Genomic DNA, 12,132 nt, shown 5'->3' with positions numbered 1-12,132 from the left:
AGCCTGCAGGGCAGGGACTTCTAGGTTATAAAACTTAACAAATGTAGAGGGGGAGGCCCAGCCTGCCGCCATACAAATGTCATGAATAGAAATCCCGCTGGACCAAGCCCACGAAGAGGCCATGCCTCTAGTGGAATGAGCCCTAACGCCCAAAGGGCACTGCAGGTCTTTAGACGCATATGCTGCCGCAATAGCGTCCACTATCCATCTGGACAGACTCTGTTTCGAGGTGGCGAGGCCCTTGGCGCGCCCACCGAACGAAACGAAGAGCTGCTCCGAGCGCCTGAAGGCGACGGAGCACGTGACGTAAACCCTTAACGCTCTAACAGGGCAGAGGAGGTTAAGATCGACCTCGCTACCGGATTCCGGTAGAGCCGATAATGTAATAACCTGCGCTCTGAAAGGAGTGCCAAGCACTTTGGGGACATAACCGTGTCTCGGCTTGAGGATGACTTTGGAGTCGTTAGGTCCAAACTCGAGACACGCGGCGTTAATGGATAACGCATGTAAGTCACCCACACGCTTGACTGATGACAGGGCTATCCGAAAAGCGGTTTTGAGCGAAAGGTATTTCAGATCGTGTTCACGACCCCTTCTGGCAGAACAACGGGTATCCGTTGATTATCCATGCATGCAGAGACCAGCGCTCTGGATGAGGATGCCAAATCGAGCCGCCGGCTTGAGAGAGGAGATCCCTTCTCACCGGAATCGGCCATGGGGCTAAGTCTGTCAGTCGCATCAGCTCCGGGAACCAAATCTGGTTCTCCCATCGCGGGGCTATTAGGAGCACAGAGTGGCCAGTCTCCCTGATTCTCCTGATTACCTGTGGTAACAGCGAGATCAGGGGAAAAGCGTACAGAGGGCAGCTGGGCCAAGTCTGGGCCAGCGCGTCCTCGTTCTTCGAAAAGAACATTGGGCAATGAGTGTTGTCTTTTGACGCAAATAGATCGACGTTCGCTTTGCCGACGTTCGCTTTGCCGGCGCCACAGCAGCTGGACTGTTTGAGAATGCAGGGACCATTCCCCTGGGGGGACGTTGTCCCTGGACAGTCTGTCTGGACCGTCGTTCAGGTGACCAGGCACATGCGCGGCTCTTAGCGAGAGCAGGGAGTGCTGAGCCCAAACGAGGAGGCGTTCCGCCAGAGCATTGAGATTTCTGGATCTGACACCGCCCTGGCGGTTCACGTAGGCCACCACAGACATATTATCCGTGCGAACCAGTACATGGTGGCCCCACAGGTATGGGAGGAAATGCTTCAGGGCATTCTCGACTGCTAACATCTCCAGACAGTTTATGTGAAGGCATTTTTCCCGGTCTGACCATTGGCCAAAGACCGGTCTGCCCTCGAAGAGGGCGCCCCAACCTAGGTTGGAGGCGTCTGTCGAGATAACCTTCCGGTACGAGATAGCACACATTGTCACTCCCGACTGGTACCATTCGGCCGCTATCCAAGGCTTCAGAGCTGAAACGCAGCTCTGAGTCACCCTGATACGCAGACCGCCGGAAGCCCAAGCTCGGTGTGGTACCCGTGCGTTCAGCCAGCGTTGTAGCGGCCGCATACGCAGCAAGCCCAGCTGAAGCACTGCTGTAGCTGAGGCCATGCAGCCCAACATTCTCTGAAAAGTTTTCAGGGGAACGAGGCTGCCCGTCTGGAATGAAGCGGCCAGGTGTTGAACACGGTCCAGTTCTATCCCCAGAAAAGAGGCTGTCTGACTGGGCAGTAATGAGCTCTTGGTCCAGTTGACCGTGAGACCCAAGTTCTCCAGATGGCTGAGAAGCAACGTTCTGTGAGATATTAATTGCGTGTGTAGCGCCGGGCAATTTGTGTTTGTCAGTAAGCATGAGCACTTGGGAGCGGGCACAGGACTTACGTTATACCATAGCCGGTGTGTGTCGGCTTTATGTGTTTTGTTCCCTGTGATAACTGTGTAGCAGAGCGGGCAGTGAGTAGGTGTGGGCACTGTACCGTGGGCACATTTCCTACATCTAACACTCGAGCGGCACATGCCAGCTTTATGAGAGTGGGCTCTGCGAGAGTGAGTGACACAGGGGGAACCGTGCTTGTGTGTAGGGGTGAACACTGGGAAGCGGGCACATTTTCTACACTCAAAACACCATCGGCATGAGCCGGATAACCAGAAATTACACTCTTTATGAGATATCTCTGGGTCACCGTAAAAACGGCGTTTGGGTGCAGGCGAGCGGGCTGTACAGCGTGCTCGTTGCCTGCAAAATACACATCTGCAGTCGCCTCTTTTAAGGGAACTGACAGAGCGAGAAGCTTTGATGGCGGTCCGGCCGCGGCGGGACTCAACCATCTTTTCCTCCTTGCGGCTGCTAGGAGGACTTCGCGGGCTCAGGTTTCAGCGTGATCTTAGGCCGAGGTCCCCGCGGGGGAGGCGGCCTGTGACAGCTTGACGAGCGCAATCTCTGTCGAGGCAGGAAAAGCTTCATGGCCTGTGTGGTTTTCTGCACTTCAGAAAACCGGTCGACAATCCCGCTCACAGCTGGGCCGAAGAGGCCGGAAGGAGAGAGCGGGGCGTTGAGAAAAACGGCTCGCTCGGCCTCCCTCATGTCTGTGAGCGTCAACCAAAGGTGCCTCTCCGTAACGGTGAGCGAAGCCATGCACCTCCCGATAGCCTGGGCTGCGGATTTAGTGGCACGAAGGGAAAGGTCTGTCGCGCTCCTTAAATCCGTGTTGGCAGACTGGTCCGAGCCTTTCTCATCCCACTCACGGAGGAGATCGGCTTGGAGAATCTGGAGAACTTCCATCGAATGCAGGGCGGAAGCAGCCTGTCCAGCGGCGGTGAAAGCGCGGCCGACAAGAGCTGACGTGGCCTGGCAGGCTTTGGACGGGAGGGCAGCCTTTGCACGCCATCCCGCAGAGGGCGGACAAAGGTGCGCTGCTACTGCCTCTTCCACAGGGGGGATAGACTTATATCCCTTCTCACTGGCGCCGTCCACTTGGGAGAGCGTCGAGGAGACAGAAGAGTGAAGTCTCGCGGAGAATGGTGCGTTCCACGACTTCGAGAGCTCGTGGTGAAGCTAGGTAGAAAGCACCCATCGAGCCTGTTGGGCGCGGGCTCCTCAGGCGGGGACCACTCGAGGCTGAGTTGGTCGACGGCCTTGGTGAGTAGGCGAATCAGTTCAGCGTCCACACTGGCCCGAGTCCCCCCGGACTCCTGGAGCGAAGGGGCGTGGGCTGTACGGTTAGATCCAGACCAGTCTTCACTTCCTGAAGCCAGGAGGGAACAGCTGTCATCGATGGCGTCTCCTTCCGCTTCATCTCCCGAGGCAGCAACAGTGAGGGCGGCGGCCGGCATCTGTGCGTCCGTAAGGGAGAGCGGAGAATGAGATAGCGAGGCTTGAGGGGAAAGTTCCGGTGAGCACTTGAAAGCCATGGCAGGCTCCGATGATCTCTGGGAGTGACGCTTCTTTCTGCGCGGTCCGGTAGAGGCCGGCGGAGGTGCAGCTTCAGCGTTGAACATGTCAAGTCGAGCCCGCAGGGAGCAGTAAAAGGATACGACGCCGGATAGCGTGGCAGGCACGGATGGCTGAAGGCAGCGAGAATCGACCGGCTTCCTCAGGCGCTGTCCTCTGCTTGCACTGTCGCTTGCTTCGACGGCGGCGGCTTCTCTCAAAGATCCAGCGATGTGGAGAGCTTCGCTGAAGAGATGAAAATCAGGTAAGCAGCCTCCGAGCCTGTCCTTTTATACGCTAAGCCACCCCCATTCTGGCGGGCTGTGACGTGTGAGGGCGCGAAGCGCTAGTTAGCCCGCTCTAGTTCTGCTAGCTGCTGCAACGCGTTGACAATATATACAAAATTAAGGATAATTTTTTGGCTTCATATCTCGAGAAAAGATGACTTTACCCGTAGCGTAAGCAACTTACGAGAACCTCTCGTAAGAGAACTCATTTACTTGCATGGTATGCATCCTACAGAGCTTAAACTTCCATATTAAAAATCTGCATTTCTATTTTGATGAAGAAAGTCATATTAACCTTGTATGGCATCAAAGTAAATAAATAATGAGAATTTTGAAACTATACTGTACTATATTTTTAAGCAGCATGTTAATAGTTTTAAGAGGAAAAAATACAATGTCACAGAGAAAAGTGTAAATTGGTAAAGTCCAATGAGAGGAACTAGTGTGTGAATAAGCCTTAGGAAGAGAGAAAAAAAAACAGCCAACATGTCACACCAACTTTGCATAGATCTGGCTAGAAGTCTGATGAAGTTGGTCAATGAATGACACACCAGCTTTGCAGAGATCTGTCTTAATGAATACATGTACACCACAATGGATGATCAAAGTTAACTTGTTGACCTGGTCAACACTTCACCAACGTTCAAGCAAAATTTAAACTAAATTAATGTTGAGTATTTATATAGACCACTAGGATTTACAGTACAACAGTTACCATCTATTAGTGTTACCATCCCAAAAATCAGACCATAAAGTGCTGCAATGAATACATTTGATTTATTTTTCCTTAAACAGGGCTTCACATTAAATTTAGCCAGGGCCTGGGCACTCAAAATACTCTGCACAATGACCTTGTTCAACATTAAACTTCATAAAACAAAGCTCATACCTGCTGGTTGCAGTCTATATGATGCAGTTGTCTGGTACAATATAAAACGTAAGCATAAAACATTCGAACATCAAAGAGCTTCAAGTATCATCCAGGGCTTCATATAACATTTGACAAGGGACAGGGCACTCAAAATACAAAAAAAAACAAAGCTCATACCTGCTGCTTGCAGTCTACATGATGCAGCCACCTGGTACAAAATAAAACGGTCTGTAAGCATAAAACATTTGAAAATCGAAGAGCTTCAAGTATCATCCAGGGCTTCACATAACATGACATGGCACTCAAAATACCCATACAACGTCATTTTACAACATTAAACTTTATAAAACAAAGCTCATACCATACCATTGCAGTCTATATGATGCAGTCATCTGGCACAATATAAAACAATGAGTCTGTACCATAAGACATTTGAACATCGAATGGCTTAAAGTATATCAAGTCTTGAGATGCAACAATTGAAACATTATGTACATTTTCAACAACATGAAAAGCATGAAAATGTTCTACAAATGTAGTCTCCAGTTCCATTACCAAAAAATAAACTTCGGTTCTCAGAAATATACAGAGGTGGACAGTAACGAAGTACATTTACTTGAGTACTGTACTTAAGTACACTTTTTGAGTATCTGTACTTTACTTAAGTATTATTTTTACTAGTAACTTTTTACTTGAACTTCACTACATTTGAAAGACAAATATTGTACTTTTTACTCCACTACATTTCTGTCAAGGTCCTTGAGTAGAAAGTAGTAACGTCAGTCAGGGGATGTTTTTTTTTTTTCATCTCTAAAACGTGATTGGTTTTTTGCAGGTGACAGACAGCCTATCACTAATCACTCTTGTAGCGTCACGTGTTGTGAAGTTTAGCGATTTCCCATCATTTTCTTTGAACACTAATCAACTGGTGGCAAACTGGACTAAGACAGATCCTCTGTGCAGTACACGCATCCATGGCAAATAGGTCTTTCTGTTTTGCTGTTTGTTAAAGCAGTATTGCTGTTGGGCAGTTATACAGCTATGGTAGTGTAGCTGGGTTTTAAAGCAGGTTGTATTTTTATAGACCACTTGATTCAAATGTGCATGAATGTATACACATAGATGTGTACTTTTGTTGGGGTGGTAGGAGTGTTAAATAAAATAAAATGTATTTGTTTTATAACATTCTAAAAGCTCTTAATTCCACAGATACTACTAACTGGTAGGTGTATTCACTAGGTTGCTTCAGAGGCATAAGGTACTGTAAGTATTACATACAACAATAATAAAACAATGCATGTACTTTTACTTAAGTAAAAATTGGTCTTTACTACTTTTACTTGTAACGGAGTAATATTTGACCAGTAGTATCTGTACTTTCACTCAAGTAAGGAAGTTGTGTACTTTGTACCTTTACAAACAATCTTATTGAACACTGGTAATTCATCAATAAAATCTGTACAAACAACAAGACCTGTGTAATACTCAATGTCATTATGTTTAACCCAAGCTGTGACACTTACTTCACTTGACATATCAATCTGAAAATGCTCTGAAATCAAATCTCCATTTTCAACATCAGTCAGTTTCTTAAATTTGATAGGCCCAGACTCAATGCCTTTAGAAGACAATGATTCCCAATGATAAGCCACAGCTATTTGGTGTTTCATCTTCGCAAGATACTTAGTTATGTTCTTGAAATTTTTCAAGCTGGACTTAAAGAATTTGTGTTTGGCTTCATATCAGCCAATCATCAGCCAAGGCTGACTATAGGCACAAGCTGGAAAGCAAACTAGAGGCTAATGACAATAGAGGGGTATGGGAGGGTCTGAGGCAGATTACCAACTATACTAGTATAGCGTCAGTGGTCAGTGATGATCCTAAGCTGCCTGATAGTCTCAATGAGTTTTACTGTCGTTTTGACAGAAACTATGTTGATGACATCACAAAATCGATGAACATCCCCAGCCCTCCTTTTGTAATAGAGGAGGATGAGGTCAGGCTCTTACTGCGAAAGCAGAACTGCAGGAAAGCTGCAGGTCCTGACCTCGTATCCTCTGCTACTATTAAACACAGGCAACTATGCAAAGATCCTTTTTATAGATTATAGCTCGGCTTTTAATACAATCCTACCCAGCAAACTTTTTCTGAAACTACGACAAATGGGGGTCCATAATTCCTTATGTCACTGGATCTTGGATTTTCTGGTGCAGAGAACACAAGTGGTCAAAATAGGTAATAACATCTCCAATGTTAAGTATATTAACACTGGAGCCCCCCAGGGGTGTGTCTTGTCACCTCTCTTATATTCGCTATACACAAATGACTGCACATCACACACTGATTCTGTTAAAATGTTTAAATTTGCAGATGATACAACAGTAGTGGGGCTCATTTCTGGAGATGATGATGTTGCCTATAGAAAAGAGGTCCTCTCATTGATTGAATGGTGTTCCAACCACAATTTAGAGTTAAATGTCTCCAAAACTAAGGAGCTAGTGGTTGACTTCCGCAGAAGGGGGAAGTCGTCCCAGCCCTTGTACATCAATGGGGAGGTGGTGGAGCGGGTGGACAGTTTTAGGTTTTTAGGTACAACGATATCATCTTCTTTAAAATGGGATGATAATATAACCAACATTACCAAAAAAGCCCATCAGAGGCTTTTTTTCCTTCGCCAGCTGAGGAAATTTGGGGTAGCCTGTAAGGGTATGTTGCAGTTCTACCGAGCTGCCATTGAGAGTGTCCTTACTTTTTCTATTACTGTCTGGTATGGCAACTCTACTGTCCAGCAGAGGTTACAGCTAGACAGGATAGTTAATACAGCCTCAAAAATCATTGGCTGCAAACTCTCCCCCATCTGTGAGATCTATGAGGCCCGTATTCATCGGAAAGGCCTAAAGATCCTACAAGATGATACTCACCCTGCCAATTTCCTTTTCTCCATACTTCCATCAGGGAGAAGGATGAGAGCTATTAAGACAAAAACCTCCTGCTTCCGCAACAGCACATACTGCAGAGCCATTAAATCTCTAAACAGCTCTCAACCCCTGAACCAGTCCTTTATGAAAAAAGGTTCTCTTAATGGGTTTGCATAATTTGCACTTTTTTTATTTTTTATAATTTTTTTTATAATGATTTTATTATACTTTTTTATATGTTTTATGCTAACCATACTAGTGTAATTTTATCTATTTATTGTAAAGTTGTGGATTTGCACTCCGTATCCCTATGTAAATTGTTACTTCTACTTGACATCACAGCCACTATAGCCTCCTGGACTGTCATCCAGGTATGTGGTGAGCGGTGTGTTTCTTTTATTTTTATCTGCCTGTGTCAAGTGTCATCCCGTGTGGGATTCCGTTTGTGTATATATTTGTTCTATGTTTTTGGTTGTATTTTGTTGATGTCCTGTTATGAGCACACTGAAGCAAATCCCTAACAACTTGCACCGAGTTGTATGGCAATAAAGTATTGAATCGAATTAAATCGAATCATATCTCATACTCCAAACGTGTACTAAAGGACCAATTTGGCGTATACTCTCAGGATAGTGTCTTTATTTTGGCTTAAATTAATTTGGGGATACAAATATTTAAATAACCGATGATGCTCTTCAATGAGATGTTGCAAAAATACAGTAATTTCCTCTGTAATACATGGAGACAATACAATGTTAACGATGTGTATAAGTAACAGCAAATGCCAGTGTGTCACCTTCAGGGACAATACCCTTGCCGCCACAAAACATGTTTATGCGTGTTGGACGATTCTTTTTTTCCATGTAGCCATAGCTGAATGCATATACACACTGGAATATGTTTTCATTAGAAATGAAGTTCTCATTCAAATATCCAAACAATGCTACAATGCTGGTGAGCAATGCTACGCACGGATCATTTTCACTATACACTGTTTGAGCCAATGCTTTGTCAACAAGATACAATCTGCAGTAGTAGTTTACAGAGAAAGATTCCACATAACCAATAATTGAGTTAAAGGGATAGTTCACCTAAAAATGAAAATTAGCCCATAATTTACTCACACTGAAGTAATCCTAGGAGTATATGACATTCTTCTTTCAGACAAATACAATCGGAGTTATATAAAAAAATGTCCTGGCTCTTCCAAGCTTGATAATGCCAGGGAATGGCTGAATGTCTTTGGAAGTTCATCAAAGCGCATCTATTCATGATTTAAGTGTTCCTCGCATCTCAGGGGGTTCATAAAGGCCTTCTGAAGTGAAGTGATGCGTTCGTGTAAGAAAAATATCCATATTTAAAACTTTATCAAATAAAATAACTAGCTGCCGGCAGACGGCCGTACGCATTTGACTTACGCCAAAAGAGTAATACTTAAACTTGACACACAACGTAATGACGGCAGTTGACGCCTCTCACGGTTCAAACACACAGGGCTGGGCAACCGCGTTCATCATTACGTTGTGTGTCAAGTTCAAGTGTTACTTTTTTGGTGTAAGTTGATGCGTACAGCCGTCTGCCGGAAGTTAATTTAGTCGATAAAGTTTTAAATTTGGATATTTTTCTTACACAAACGCATCGCTTCATTTCAGAAGGTCTTTATTAACCGTTTCGAGTACTTAAATCATGCATAGATGCACTTAAATGGACTTCCAAAGTCATCCAGCCATTCACTGCCATTATCAACCTTGGAAGAGCCAGGACATTTTTTAATATAACTCTGATTGCATTCGTCTGAAAGAAGAATGTCATATACACCTAGGATGACTTCAGGGTGAGTAAATCATGGGCTAATTTTTATTTTTGGGTGAACTATCCCTTTAAGACCTAAATTGTCATCTGTTACTTGAGCAATGGTTCCATAGAGAGGTTGTTCAGTAAATTATGCTTTCATTCCATTTTGCTCTAATACTCTAACATCTTCTACAAATTGAGTAAGAATTTTGTCAATGCCATATTTCTTAGCACCTTGGGAATTAAACAGATGAGATGGATATTAATCAGAGATGAATTTAAACGTGGTGGTAAATTACGGAGTGTAAAACATAAACATTATGAATGCCTTGTTTTGGCCCGAGAGGGTTTGCAGTTTCAAAGTAATCATAAAAAACTTGAATCTGCAATGATTTAAAAAAAAAATTTATACAGATGTTGTTTGTAGGCTAGTATTTTCCATCACAGAAGTCTTGGGAGATGTTTCAAAGAGCAGCAGATTCATTCGACAACACACTTCTTCATTCTTGCAAATGAACTTGTAAGGCCCGTGAGATAGGTCCAATCTGCCGGTCCGCCAATACACGGGGAAGGTCATCACGTGCTCTGTCCTCACTCATGCAAAGTATTGGTTGGTTAAAATTACAATACATTTAGTTATGTATTCTCTCGTTAATTCATCTAACTCCATAAATGAAAGGTTTTAATAATATCTGTGCCTCACTAAAAGTGAGCGAATGTTTGACTATTCCTTTTAACCATTGAAGGAACAATGTCAAGATCAGTTAGAATAATCTCATGTAACAATTTAATATTTCAGATATCAGAGATCAATTCCACAATCAATTCAAATATCTAGTACATGGTTATACATTGGTTACACCAAATAATCTTACCCAGTTTGCACCAGAGATAGAGAGAGAAAAAGGGAAAGAGAGAGAGAGAGAGAGAGAGAGAGACAGAGACCACCTATTCCATTCGTGACCAGCAAAGAAGAGACCTGAGAGTCAGAGCACACCTTCCTTTATCCTCTGACCAGGTGACATGGGGGATGGGCGAGACCACCCTCAAATGGCTTCTATTCAATGAAAGGGGGGCTGGCCTATCTGGCCTTATCTCTAAACCAGTTTTCTCTAAGCTTCTCTAAACCTTATTTCCTTTTATTTTATCTATCTGGATATGAGATATCTGTACCACTCACTTTGAGACATTTCAAATGACACCAGAAACGCAAGTCAATGATAAACATTCACATTAAACCATGTTCTTGTGTGAGTTCTTTGTTGTTTCTGAGGGGAAGAAAGGCTGTATGGGGAGGTCAAATGTTAATTAGCCAGCAGGGCCATTTTGTCTCATAGACCAGGCCTCAACCAGTATTTTCAGTCTTACAGATTCCCTCCTTGATCCCGTGGGTCACATTCTGATGAACGCTTACGGGGTCACAGTAAGACGTTTGTTATAATCCTTGAAGATGTAGCACAATAATTGTCTTTGCAATGACGGTGTCTGTAGAAGCTCAGTGGGCTGTGTTCACCTGCAGAACACCTGTTCTCTTCAGGTGTATAGCTTGAGTCCAGCACGTGGATGAATGCGCAAATGAGCAAAGTTCATAGAGTCAATCTGGACCTTTTGTGACTGGTTCAGTTGACGTGTCATTCTTTCATGGAGAAACTTCCGCTTCCCTAGCACCTTCTCCGCGATGATGATCTGACCCTTCTTGACCAATCCGGTCACCTCCAGCGGTACGGTGGTCTGGGCAGACCTCAGTGGATGAAGGGGTTCTCCTTCGATCCACACTGCTTTGTGTGAGACACCTGAAAAGCATCTTAAATGTCCGCTTCACGATTGAGCACATATGAACTTACAGTCGTAAGGAAATGCATAGGAACGCATAACACAATAAAGCAAAGTCATGTCATGTTCAATGTAAAATACCATGTTCATGTCAGCAAATGTGAGTGGTACATTTGGTCTCATTAATTACCTGATTTTTAATTACCACGCCAATAGTACTCCTATAGAGGGTCGAGGAAGGACAAAGGAAGATCCTACAAGCTCTTACCCTGTTTCTAGAAACATTTAAATAAATGGCATTCTAACAAAACAACCAGTGCTGGGTTAAAACAACATTTCATTTTGGTGTAACCAAACATAGAGATTCAATTGAATTGATGCCCAAATACATTGTTGCAAGAAAATTGGACAATATACAAATATGCAGAAAACAAAATAAGTTTCAGAAATTAAATCAAAATAAGTTTCAGAAATGTTTGTCTGAAAAAATCAAAGGAAATCAAAATAAGTTTCAGGGATTAAAATCAAAATAAGTTTAAATGCAGAAATCAAAATAAGTTTCAGAACTGTTTTTCTGAATTACTCAAAGAAAAAATGCAGAAATCAAAATAAGTTTCAGAAATTCAGCAAGAGGTCGGTGTAAACCAAATAATCACAGAAATGGTATAGGATCAATGGTTTTGTGTGTTTGTATGAGAGTGTTTTTTTTGTTTTTTTTGAATGTCAGAGTGTGTTTTTGTCTGTGAGAGAGACAGTGTGTGTGTGTTTGTGTGTGTGTGTGTGTGTCTGTGACAGAGAGTGTGTTTGAGAGTGTGTGTGTATTGATCTGGCTAAGTCACAGTCGATGACAGAGTTGAATTGTAAATTTTGTAATTGATTGAAGCGGTCACACTTCAGATTTTTCCATTTTAATTATGTTTCTGTTATTAGTAGGTATGTTGAGAACTCAGGGGCCCTCTGATTTTTCAACTCCCACCAACAATCATGGAGTTTGAAATTTAATGGCAGGTCTTCCTTAGAATTTGTCATGATTTGTGACTGTAGCCATTCAGTTGTCCATGTGTGTTGC

This window comes from Abramis brama, assembly GCF_963993115.1.
Source record: "Abramis brama genome assembly, chromosome: 9".
Taxonomy (NCBI): domain Eukaryota; kingdom Metazoa; phylum Chordata; class Actinopteri; order Cypriniformes; family Leuciscidae; genus Abramis; species Abramis brama.
Note: the sequence above shows the minus strand (reverse complement) of the source record.